This window comes from Syngnathus acus, chromosome 3 (assembly GCF_901709675.1).
Source record: "Syngnathus acus chromosome 3, fSynAcu1.2, whole genome shotgun sequence".
NCBI classification, from domain to species: Eukaryota; Metazoa; Chordata; class Actinopteri; order Syngnathiformes; family Syngnathidae; genus Syngnathus; species Syngnathus acus.
Genome location: NC_051089.1, coordinates 10124017 through 10138008, shown reverse-complemented (window position 1 = coordinate 10138008; position 13992 = coordinate 10124017). Strand labels below are relative to the sequence as shown.

Sequence of the window (13992 nt, the reverse complement as noted above, 5' to 3'; positions counted from 1 at the left end):
AAAATAAAAAGCTTCATCGTTGCGCTAGCGTCTGCTCACATGAAAATGCTTAAAATTGACAAATGCTCACAACGGCAAAGGCACACAGACATGCAGTGCATTCACTTAACTCATCACAAATCATGTTTATTCAGCATATGCAAAAATGCATTTTTTAATTAATCTATATATATCTTTATCTTTACAGAAAAATATTTTATTCATGATTAACAATTTATAAAGCAAAATGACATTTGTTAAAAAAATCTAATTCAATTTAAATTGCATTAAATAAAATAATTAAAATAATAACCCAGAAGTGTAATTCTAGCATAAAAAATAAAATTACATTTCATTATTGAAATATGCAAAACATATTCTAGACATAACACTTATGTCAATAACGCCACACCACCGAGTCTTACGTGTAAAATTCAAATGGTACATTTTCAATTATTTTTTTCATAAATGTCATCAAAGCCATTGTGTCATATTTAACTCCTTGCAACTCGGCAATGGACAAAACACACACACACACACACACACACACACACACACACACACACACACACACACACACACACACACACACACACACACACACACACACACACATACACACACGCACTTTCTCTCTCTCTCACGTAAACACACACACAGACACACACGCTGAACCTATCATTCTACAATACTAGACCCGTAGACCTTACAGGGTTTATAATCTACTGACAATATGACAAAGATGCGAGACAGAAAATACGGCTGAGGTAAATATTTCCCTGTGTCTGTTTTGTAACAGAAAAAGGGAGACGAGGAGGACGAGGAGGAGGAGCACGAAGAGGAAGAAGAGTGTTGGCGTGACAGGGGAGGAAGGCTGATCACTTGAAATCTACATGCGTGCTTTTCACGCTCGCATCACTGCTGTCCAAATGTACAAAAATCTGCCAACATGCAAAAATCGCAGACTTACATAAGCATGACTGATTTCAACTAATGATACGGAAAAAAATAAGAACAATAAACATGGCTTTCAATCTCAATGTGGCTGCTTCTCTCCACTCTGAGAGGTAGGGATGTGTTTATCTGACCTCTTCCCCTGATTCCTCCTCTATGACCCATGGCTATCTGACCCCTACCACCCCTAAAACACCCTCGGACCCCCACCATCCACCTTTTTCCTCCTCATTGCAATATACATTAACACCTTTTACAGCTCTATTATTTTCACTTCTTACCTCAACTACAGGCATTCTTACATATTGCTACTGACCAGTGTGTTATGCTCTACCCCCTCAGCCAAAAAAACAACATCACCCTGTTTCTCTACGCACCCCCCCACACACACACTTCCCCCCACCACCCCCAAGCCCTGACATAGTCCCACGGCTGTTTGGCGAGGGGGTTTCCTCTCCTTGCTTTTTTATCTGTGCACTCGCTCGGTGACCCTTGTTCCCCTTGTTTCTTGCTGTCTGACCTACACCCCCACCTCGAACACACACCATCCTCACTCCCTCTGTGTAAAACAGCCGAGCCACTGCTAACAAATCCTCCTCTTGCCTCCCCTTTGACAACCAAAACTGACTTGGAAAAAAATGCACATTTTGGGGATTTTAAGATACTGATATGCATTCTGTGTTGCACATCGTTGGCCTGTTCCTCCAAAAAGTCCGATCTCATCATGCGTGCTACGTGCCTTAAAAATGTGACTTGCACAATGTCAAGTTTCCATCATAGGAATGGGCCAATGCATTGATTCCAGTCCTCTTGGAGGTCTGCAGTCAAGTGCTTGTAGTGCGTGCAGGAGAACCAGCCGCAGCCCCGTGTTGCCTGAGAGCCAGCATGCACTTTGCAGGGTTGCTTGGCTGGCGGTCCCGCCTGATCCGCTGCTGTCATGAAGGAGAACCCCGGGCTCCCTTTTTTCATAGCCCGCACGCACGCACTTGCACGTCACGTGCGCGCGCGCACGCACACTCACGCCGGATCGATTTGCACGGGACTTGGTCTGGGAACGGCTGAGAATTGACTTAAAAAAATACAAGGCTCGAAAGAAGCAAAGAGCCGGGACCGAGTGAAGGAGACGAGCCGAGCCGAGCCGAGCTTAGGTGGGATGAAGCCGAGGGGGGGAGAGTGGCCGTGACTCGGAGCGGAGGGCTTAAAAAAAAAAATAAAAAATAAAAAGATTCCAGGGGAAAGGATCTCGTAAACCACAATACCAAAGCCCTTTCTTCGGACGGTCATGCTTTTAAATGTTTTTGTACAATATGCGAAAAGCGAGAGCTGCGAGATCCGCGAAAGAGTCGCCGGACCAACGCGGAGCCAACAGGCTGGACTTGGAGCTCCTTCCCCGGCAGCGCTCCGTGAGGAGCCGCTGCTGCCAGATCCCTGCAAATCCCGAAACACGTCTCTCGACATCCACGACCCCTCCACGCACGTCCCCGTCCCATCCAAAAAGCCCGAATCTGCTTTAAAAGCGCTTCTTTTTCTTCGTCTCGAATGATCCGCTTGTTCTCGTCCGCGGACGAAGAGGAGAGGACGAGCGCTGATGTGAACGCAGGTAACGACACAACGCCTTCGAGGCAGCCAAAAATCTCGAATAAAGCCCGAAACTTGCATGAAAAGAGCCTTTCTTGCACCCAGATTGTGAGTTTTTAAAAGGGGGGCACCAGATCCGCTACAAGTCCACCGCCACGGAGGAGGAAAGAAGCTGAGAGAGAGAATAGGATCGCGCAGCAACAACAACACAAAAAAAGGAGACAAAGTTGAAACTTACAATTTGCCGCTTTGTGATGATCGCGTTTTAATCCAGTAGCGAGACGATGGAGCTAAAGATCCCATCAAGGCGAGAAGAGTCCCATTTCGGTCAGTTTGCGCTCGGGGGTGGCCGAAAAAAAAGAAAGATCATTGTTGTTGCCGAGTGCTTGGCTGGAAAAGGGGCGCAAGTAGGTAGCTATTAGTTGTTAAAGGCGATATCAAAAATAATTTGGATGCAAAGCAGCCGAGTCCGGAGTTGGAGGCGCGCGAGGAAGAGGTGAAAGTGAGATCTGATGATTGGGGGAAGAAAAAACTCTTTGGATCTTTATTCCTGCTAATTAGTTTCCTGCGAGAAAAAAATGGCTGTGATTAATTCAGTGCGCATGTGCTTCATTACACAGGCACGAAGGGAAGGGCTAATTAGCCGCCTTGTGGATCAATAAGATTCAGCAGAGGAGAGACGGCGGAGGGAGGGCGAGGAGGAGGGAGGAAGAGGAGGGAGGGAGGATGGATAGATACAAGGAAGGGCGAGAAAAAGAGGAAAGTAATGATCAGGAATAGAAAATATGGAATTAAGAGAGGCGGGAAGTAAGAGTTTGATTAGTGAAAGTGAACGCTGGCTGGCCGCCGAGCTCCACGCTGCGTGCGAGGCTTCGCATCCACTCGGCTTGTTCTCCCCCAATACACTTTTTCTCGCCTTTCAAAAACACTTGTGATTTTTAAAAAAAATACTTTTTAACGCTCGTTTTGCACGTGATTCGCACACATAAAGCGATGTATGATGTAGATTTACTTTTGTTATTTCTCCCACTCCTTCTTCCATGCATGAGTTCGCGATGACTCGTCACTGCACAGTTGAGCAGCTTAAAAAAGTAAAAAGCGGCAGGGAGAGAATATTACTATTCAGCCTAATGTAAATGCTGTGCTTTTTATTTTTTAAAGAAATATTAATTATACACGCTGTCATAGAACATAATCTACAGGGGAATTTTACGCGCGGTTGCAAAAGTGCGTCCATGATAAAAGCGCTAAAATGTGACTTGATAAATACACAATCGATGTGAAATTGTCACTCAATGGTGCACTTTCAGAAATTACCGCTACATCGCCATATATAATTCACACGACTCCATGGGAATGTTAGTTGATATTAACATATTCTTAAACTAACAACGTAATGCGCATTTGAGCTTGTGTAGGAGCATTTTTTTTTATTAACAGAGAAATGAATGAATTTGTGAGAGATGTTTCGCTATGACACGTTAATAAATGTACATCGGTCGTTTAACATACATTATTATTACGTCACTGAAGAGGGTCAAATATTTTCAAATATTTTAGAGTGAAATGGAAATTCCTCGGATGATGGTATTGTATTTTAGGGGCTGTAACACACTGTTTTAGTTGTGTGTAAATACAGTGAGGTTTATTTTTCGCTTGTAAAAAAAATTGTCCTTTGCGTTGCATGGGGGAGGAGAGATCTATAGCTATTGGGGCAAGTGTCATACATGGAAGAGATGAATCTGAGCATGTCATCTTATTGCGAACAAATAACGCCATTAAATCCTTTTTTAAATTTAATAACAAAAAAAGTTAGGAAGAGTGAGGTGGCTCTTCCCTTAATCTCACGATGCTGTATTTGCTTTGTGGAAATTGCTAAACTCACTTTTATGAGAGATGTACACTATATTCCCCTCTCTCTTGTATAATAAAGTATTTAATATTTATACCCACTGTCCTCTGTGTCTATATTGCACAAACATACATTGAATGCATTGTGACGATGATGTTGTGCTTATTTTATGCTCTCTATATATACAGTCCAGAAAGTCCAGGCGGCATCTTGAAGTGATCACGTAAGGTGCCATGTTTACGGAAACAGTGTGGATTGGATATTCTCCGCTGTAATACATTCCAGTACAGGTCAGATCGTAACGCCTATAGGGTTAGTCCAAACATGACTTACATGACACCGAAAGAATTGTTTTAAATAGACCCGCACGTGTAAAGCGGCGCAGGACTTGATTTTATATTTACTTTACAAGGTTATGGACGTGAAAGCTCGCGATGATCTTAAGGTCCCGAGCACGCAGCTCCCCCACAACCCCCATCACACTGCTAAAATATATGCTACGTTGCATCCTGGCATTTCCAGCACACTTGCCGTCCACAAGTTGAGGCATGCAATGATACCTGTTTTTAAGAAGGAAAACACTGGCGCGCGCGCACGCACAAGTGCATGGTTTGCACTGCTTTGGCAGAGTGCAGGAATCTGGAGGATTTGCGACATGTCTGCTCTCTTGGGAAGAAGACATTGTAAAAATGAATAGGTTGAAAATAGCGTGCGAGGGGCTTGGAGATAATAAAAGAGAGGCCGTTGTAATTTGAGGCTTGTATGGAGGCAGTCCTACAAAGCCCGTCAGTGCAAAAGCGGAGTTTACCAAAGTGTATGCGAAAAGGCCCGAGTGACATTAGTCCATCATCATCAGCTGAGGGGTGGGCTGTGGGCGGCGGAGGGGGGGTCTGTCGTCTAGGTGGAAGGGGCGCTTCATGCTTTTAGGGCGTCTCTGAAAAGGGGGTTACAAAAAGTGTGTGTGTGTGAAGGGGGGGGATGCTTTTGTGTGAGCGGCATTCAATTGCGCCTCTCTGTGGGAAGGGTAAGCGTCCACGTGCCAATTTCAATAGGCGGCACATCCACCAGTGGCACTGCACATTGAACACAACCTGTGGCGATAGAACAGTCCGCGGACGCAACAAAGGCACAAATAGTGGCTTCAAGTGCAAAAATTAAAATATAGGCTATACAGTATATTAAAAAAAATAATACACGAGCATGGCGGCGCACGTGAACGCACAAGCATCTCTCAACAGTTTTTCATTATTAGTCGTATTATATTATTATTGTTGCTATATTTATATGTGTGCGTGCGTCCGACAGGGGCGTGCACAAATCGAACCCCAAACAAAGCACAAACGGAAACGGACGAAATGGACAGGGAAGAGTATTTAGAGATCAAAGATTCCATATCGAGACAAGCCATAACTTTTTTTTTCCAGATTTTATTTTTTAACTCGATTTTAGCTAAGAGGCGAGGCTGTATTATTAACGAGGAGTATTATTGTTAGATGTCTGCTCATTTGTGGGTAAACATCAGGCGTCTATCTGTAAGATGAATATAGTTATTTAAAACAGTTTCAAAATAGAAACATACAAAGGAGACTGTATGGGCTTAAGATGGAATCCCGAACTGTATTTAAAAAAAAAATGTAAATGTAAGTTTTGCATCTGATGCATGAAGTTGATGAAAATACAGTCTGAAAGGTGCTATATTGGAAATGCAGGTTGATATAATTCAATATGCAAGGTGACACAATCGTATTAGAATTCATTTTGACATTGAAATATGATTTGTAAATTGTTGTGATTTTATACAAATGTATTATTAAATACACTTTGCAATGTTTATTCTGCGTTTTATTTGTTTGTCGACGAAAAAGCCAAGTGTTTGAGTGTGTGCACCATGAACATGCTGAGCCACGTAAGGGGTCGTGTTCTCCCCACTTGCACTTGGACAGCCCGGCCAGGTGCAATGGGAGCGCCCTCTTATGTTCAGCCGGACTACAGGGACCGTGCAGCATGACTGCAGCTCCACGGGAGACAAGCCCGCGGACCTGCGCACTTGGCTCTCGCATAGGGGAGAGTCGGACCGGTTCTGGCTTGCTTATGGACAACACATCAACACCAACAACAACACTGGGTCGAGAAAGCGTGAATGCATGACGTATGCAAGCGAAAAGAAATTGTCGCAGCACACCTCCTATCGTTAATGGTAGAACTTAATAATTTTGTTTATGTATAATTTCCAAGATTACATAAATTCGTAAAGCAATTTGAAATAATTGGAAAGTATTTTTAGTCTGTTAGGTAACATGCAGATATACTTTTTAAATGACTCCTTTCAGATTAACGTAACGTGATTAAAATGTGACTTTGGAGCGGGGGCGGTTATATACAGATACATATTGCAAATAAAAATATTACGTATTAAAAAAAAAGTGCATGCAATAGCCTACATGCCTTTTTGTTCTTTGGTTTTCCTAAATTATACACAGAATTGAATACACGAGTGTTTTTCAATTGATGCACGCTTTGTAATCGTCTTGGTTACGTGTCATATTGAAGTAGATCGTGTTATAGGCATATATTTGAAATGTGTTATTTATTTTCTTTAGGAGAGGATGCATTCGATATTACATGTGAAAATCTGGAGTGTCGTGAATGGGTGTGATACTGATGCTTTGGCCATCCATATTTTAAATATTTGTTAGGCTTATCCCACTTATTTCACGTGATAATTTCCATTATTTCACTGCACATATAATGTTTTTATTATTATTTAATTTGAATTACAACGCTATTCATTTTGTTTGATAATTCATTTATTTTATATCATGAATGCTAATGTGAATAGGCCTACTCTATGAATATTAAAATTACGTTGGACCAAGAGTTTTTCACGTATGTACATATCTTGAAATGTCTCCTAGCACAAAATGATTTGGTGCAAGACAGCGTCTATTCGCGTGTGCAGCTTGAGGTGAGAAATCAGGATGCGTGTCCTTCTGCTGTTGTGATGTTGAGAGTTCGGATTAAAAAAAAAAAGCAAGTGGCCGTCTGGTCAGTCTTTCTCATTTACATAAGAAACAATCAATTCATCTCTCTCTACATCTATTTGTTCCGCCACCCTATTAATGACCCTATGCATAATTCAATAACATTTTGAACGTTGGACTAATATTATATATATCACTAAGTGAGGTATGTAAATATTTTGAAATCTCATATATATATATATATATATATATATATGATGCATCGATTTATAGGTTTGTAAATTTGTGATGATTTATATTTATAAATGTATGAATTTGGTCTATTAAAAATCGAATAAAAAACTCAAAAATTGTACATCTGTTCTTCTGTGTCTGCGTGCGTAAATGTGTGTGTGCGCGTGCCTGTATTCGCGTGTGGCGCTGGCGTCATATTTTTGCTGTTTTTAAATAACTGTATATGTTAATCAATTAGGTTAGTTTTGATTGACTGTAATTGTTATTTTTACATCGGATAATATACACAAAAAGACGAAGTGTGCTTGCGTGTGTGCGCGCGCGAGTGGGTGTGCACGTGCGTGTGCGCGTGTGTGGTTGCACGTGTATGAACAGCCTTTACAACGTCATCACACCTCCCCATTGTGTCAGAATATTATGAAAAATTGTCTGAAAACTGCTGGTAAAAATGTTTTGTTTTTGTTTGTTTTTCTTCATGTTTGTACGTTATAACGAAGGCCTTTGACGTTTTGTTTTGTATTGTATTGTATGTCAGATCTCAGTTTTCAGTGAACACATATTAAATCTATACGTAAAAAATACGGACAGGGGGAAAAAAACGACTTCTCAATAAAATATGTGTGAATATTTACAAAAAATCTCTAGAAATAAATATGAATAATAATAATTTCACATTGTCTGACAGATTCATGTGAAGAACTACTGCAAGCTGTATAGACCGGGTCGAGACTCGGACTTGGGTCGTGTGTGTGTGCGTGTGTGGTTTTTTTATGCGCTTGGAAGAGGTTCACTGAGAAGGAGGGTTCCCAAATCAGAGCCATATGAGCCCCCCAGGCAGGAGCAACACTGGTAAGTCGACCCAAACAGAACAGAGGATAATCACCGAGCCACAATGCCAAAGCCATTAAAATGCCTCTTTGCTCTTGAATATACAAACTTAAAGTAATTTTCCTTCATGTCAAGAAGCCCCTCCAAAAAAGCATGATGAGATGAAAGTTGACATGTGGAAGAGTTGCATGAGACAAATACAGACCAAGGATTACTGCCAGGGGTCAAATCTAAATTTTGCATCACAGCCTGGATGAGCTCGACATCACTATGATGTGCCTTGGGTCGAATTTTGAACAAAAGACCTCCTGAATAAGGGCGACATTTTGCTTCATGAAATGTATTGACGGAGGTCTTATAAAAAAATAAGAAACTGTGGGGTTAAAGTTGTTGAAATGAGCCTAATTAAGTAGCTGGACAGGTAGCCTCTGCAGCTAGCTTGCAAGCTAGATAGCAAACGAGAAGGATCGCTAGTTAGCTCGATAACTAGACAGCTATTGTAGCTCAGCAATTTGTGGTGCTTGCTGGACCCAGGTAGCCCACAAGGACCAGTATAACCCACAGGCCTTTTCTAGTAATAGCTCTACAGCAATGGAACGTTGGGATTTTCAAGCAATGAGGCTATCATTTATGATATTTATCTGTTTCATAATCATTTTTAGAAATCATTGACATGAACAGTGTCTTCACATCATTAATTATTAATTATAACACGATTAAAGGTAGTTAGAGCAAATGTGTTATTTCAATAGTGTGCATTAAAAACTGGTTGCCCCTCACAGCACCCTCGAGGTAGCTCTCAGTTTCTAAAAGGTTAGTGACACCCACAGGGTGGCTAGAGTGTGGGCTTGACACGTCATTGCTACAATGCGGCTTGGGTCAAATTTTAAACACGACATCCAGAGCAACCTCTATTTGTCTGATTATAAAATGTGTCCAATGTTATAATATAATGTGGGGTTGAAACAAGCCTAATTACAAAGGTTAGGCAGACAGGTCGCTAGATGGCTAGCGAGCTAGCTAGGCGGATTTTGTAGTTAGACAGATAGCGCTCGTAATTGCGATGCTTGTGTGCGGGCAGGTGAGCCCACCCAAACACTGAGGTGGTGGGGGGACAGGGTCACTGGGAGCTGCTGTCCTTCAAGTGGCTTGCCCTCCGTCAAGAGGCCCCCCTTTACAGTCCCCAACATTTCCAGGGACCCATAAAACCTTGTGATTAGTAGAGCTGTTCCATTTTTAGGTGTTAGCTCGTTAAAGTTAATAGAGAAGGTGTTTACTTTTGCACGACACATGCACACACATGCACATGCGCATACACACAAAAAAAACACTTAATATCAAAATCTTGAGTACACTGGAAAACAATGCATTGATCTCATAGTGTGCTGGTGTTTCATGAATTGTACGGCACCAGTATGGACATCTCAGAACTGGATTTCAGTAGCCAATTTGCCAACTCACATCATTTACGCAAGTTCGAAAATCATTTTAAAAAAAACCACACAAATTCAACAAACTAGAAGATTCCAGTTGCTTCAACTCAACATTTGCAATTCATCATGACTTGGGTGACTAATCTACACAAAGAAATGAAAACGAAATTGTTAGCATGCATATTATTATATAGTACATTTAAAAGTATGTTTCATATAAATCATGCAATTAGGCTTTTAGGTTAACAATTTGTTTTTTCAAATGCTTTACAATGTGGAGGTTCCTTCAATAGTATTTCAACATTATGGCCAAAAAATTGACAAAAGTATGTACCGTAATTTTCGGACTATAAGTCGCACCGGAGTATAAGTCGCACCAGCCATAAAATGCCCAAAAAAGTGAAAAAAACCCCATATATATGTATATAAATCGCTCCTGAGTATAAGTCGCCCCCCCACCCAAACTATGAAAAAAAACCGCGACTTATAGTCCGAAAATTACGGTAATGTATTATGTATTCTGATGGACATGGCATTCAATAACAATAAAATGTAACATTACAGTATTACAGTATTGTACAGTATTCATACGTTTATATAGGATGAAAGCAGAACTACACCAAATTCTGTTTCCATGCAAATATTGTTCAAAAAACAACCCATCAAACAGCTTCCTGAGAGCATTGTATGGTGACACGAAGAGGCTACTTGCACATTCCAGCAAAAAATGCAAATCTTTTCTAGCTAACAACCAATGACCCTGGTCGAGTGGTAGAAATTCAATTCAAGTAACCTGTACAGTTTTGCTCGTGTCTAACAGGAGCACAAGTGTTTTGGGGTTATCAAAACACACCTCGGTGGTAGCAAGCCTGCCTTGTAGGTTCCTTTCTGCTCGGCTTCACAGTGTCAACACGCATTCACAAATGTGTGACGGACAGACATTAAGGGCATCACACGAGGACTTTTAATTCCGTCAGATGTGTGGCGTGCTGAATAATTTTGTGCCAACTACGCACAGTATCAACAAGCCGAGCCCCCATGTTGTTTTGATGTTCGTGCTGGCAAAAAGATAGCAACGTGAAAAATTGTCTTTAAATTCCCGAAAAGGTCACACACACGCACGCACACACACACACACACACACACACACACACACACACACACACACACGCACACACACACACACACACACACACACACCTGGTCAATTGACAGTGATGTGATATTCTCCTACATAGCTCAGAGGATAAAACCAGGGACATGAGATCACACAAAACACATGACACTCAAAAATGTAACTACTGTCTTGTCTCGGATGCTTATAATTAATAGCACAACTAGTACTATATGTAAGCTATGTCTCAATATACCTCTGTTTCAAAATTGATTCGCTCGATGTAATCTTTTTAAAATGTTATGCAAACAGTCGCCAGTATTATAACTCAATCCCTTTCTTGATAGTATATTTAAATAGATTTAAAGAATTCAACAGTTTGTGCATGATTATTTAATTGTAGCTTGTTTTCATAGCTTGTTTGACCACCATATGCAGAATAATATAGACATGTAGACACACAAAATAATTTCCCAACTACTGTGTGACTAAGTGACTCAGTAAGCTGCTGTAGTAAAACCATTTTTTTGTAGAAACTACTCAAATATATGCCTGCGACTGTGTGGATGGTTATTTCTTCTGTCTACGTTTATTTTGCTGCTTTGTTTGTGTTCAAATATCCGTTTAAAGGTTAAAACACAGCCACACAGATGCTATTTGTTAGCAGCTAATGACATTTATGGGGTAACATTAAATGAACAGACTTAAAGGCAAAGTTATGTGCTTTTATATATATATATATATATATATATATATATATATATATATATATATATATATATATATATATATATATATATACTAACCGCTGTTATGGTCATAACTGAGCAATATTGCAGCAAAGCTTATCCTATTGCTCAGTGAATATAAGGTGATACAATAATGAATAAATAGGTGTGAAGTGAAACTGTCAGTCTGTCATGTATTTGTACATTTTAGAAAAGCATGAACAAAGACTCATAACCTGTCTTTTTCATGTGTTTTTCTTTTTGAATATATATACGTATATACGCACACACACACACTATCTTTTATGCATTTGGCTATGCAAAAATATATCTCTTCGAGAAGAAAGATGGAGGTGGAGGCTTGGGTCACAGGAAACGGGTTTTACCGTGGTCTGTTTAGAATTGTAAATGTATCGCATAGGCCATGCTGTCAAATTATATATATCTTTCATGTATGAAATCATGCATGTCTTTTCCTCTAAAAGGGGGAGGGCCGCCACAAAGGGAGCGAGCCCTCACGCAGGAGAACAGTGTGCAGCCCTCATGAAAAATAAGCAAGTGTCGACGCCATGGGCGAGGTGCGCGGCTCCATCAGCACATAGGGTAGGGGGGAGACACACACGCACACACGCACGCACACGCACGCACACGCACACACACACACACGCACACACACACACACACACACACACACACACACACACACACACACACACACACACACACACACACACACACACACACACACACACACACACACACACACACACACACACACACACACACACACACACACACACACACACACACACACACACACACACACACACACACACACACACACACACACACACACACACACACACACACACACACACACACACACACACACACACACACACACACACACACACACACACACACACACACACACACATACAGACAAACAAACACACATACACTCGCACACAGACAAACACACACACAAACTCGAGCTCACAGAGGAGCTTTCTCTGCTCCGAACTCCTGCTTTATAACCACTGCCCTGTTGTGAATCAGCTGACCCCAAATGAGACTTCTAAGAAAATAAATACCCAAGATGATGTAGATAATTACCTCCAAAATAACTACTATTCTGCATTCAAGGATTTCAAGCGTCTTATTTTTTGCCTCATCAAAATGTCTTGTCTGAAGACGCACAGCAAGATAGAGAAACCTCTTTATTTTCTTTAATACCACCACTCATATCAGCTATCCAAATTTCGTTAAATTGACGTTGAGCTTCACAGAGCACAAAGGAATAAAGTTTAATTTCATAGTGAATAGACAAATCAAGTCAAGTTGTTACCCGAGAACAAACAACAATCACAACTTCATTTTAGAAAGTAGAACATTTCAATATCTCATACTATAGTTCAGATCACCTGCAACATTTGAGTCATTTAAGTGAATATGTGCTGCCAACGTATGCAACAACTTGAAAATCAGACAATAAAAGTCAACGTGTGAAACCAAGTTAAATAAAAATGACTGGTCACCCGGAATGGAAATACTTCACACAATGGAAATATTTTACAGCTACGTGCTATGAAGTCCAAACTGCACATAACAATCACAATGGCTAACTTGGATTTTTCCAAAGTCAAGCCAATGTACACATTATCTTTGTTTAAACCAGTGCTTTATTGTCATTATTTATTATTATCTATTATTTTCTGTTATGCCCCCCATGGAAGAAGAGAATATTTCAGACACACCCTCCTCAGTGACTATAAATACTATAAATGTCTATAAAACTGTAATAAGAATACCTCTGCATAATATTGTATTCTAATTAGCATGTCCCCTGGCATCGGACTGCGGCCCCCGAAATAATAAGGGGTCCTATTAAGTGCAGTGTGAAAAGGCCTTTACCCCTTTTTCCTGAATATTTATGCTGTTTTATCCTTGTTCTTTGAATTACCACTTCTCTTGGCCAGGACACTCATGCAAAATATTGTTTTTCTTCTGGTTGAATACACAGTGGATATAAAAAGTCTACACACCCTAGTTCAAAAGCTGAATTTGTGTGTTATAAAAATGAGACAGAGATGTACTTCCGGAGCTTTTTCACAAAACCTTAAGGCTTATGTTAGGAAACAAATATTGTCAGGAAGAGCCTACTAGAACAACTGAATTGTATTTGAGGTTATTCAGAAGCACTTAAAATGGTGGCGAATGTGCGCTGGCCCTTATTTACTTCAATTCTCAACACAGCCACATGCTCATCTATAAATGTATGTGTATACAATTGTACAGCTTGTATTTCCCC

At 40.7% G+C, this 13992-nt stretch overlaps 1 protein-coding gene and 1 long non-coding RNA gene across 7 annotated transcripts in view; one reads left to right on the top strand and one right to left on the bottom strand.

Moving 5' to 3' along the window:
• The window catches only part of zfhx3 (zinc finger homeobox 3), a 217061-nt gene that overhangs the window by 127452 nt on the left and 75617 nt on the right, over positions 1-13992 (bottom strand). For 4 of the 6 annotated variants that reach the window (XM_037247284.1, XM_037247282.1, XM_037247287.1 and 1 more), the window contains exon 1: positions 2750-3174. The exons of the other annotated variants lie outside the window; for them this stretch is intronic. The gene's annotated coding sequence lies outside the window, so the exon portion shown is untranslated. Of the gene's footprint in view, positions 1-2749; positions 3175-13992 lie in introns of those variants that run through there. 6 annotated transcript variants of the gene reach the window in all.
• Positions 1316-7393, top strand: LOC119120413. Its single transcript, XR_005097509.1, has 2 exons — positions 1316-2533; positions 3132-7393. It is a non-coding gene; the product is annotated as an uncharacterized LOC119120413 (long non-coding RNA).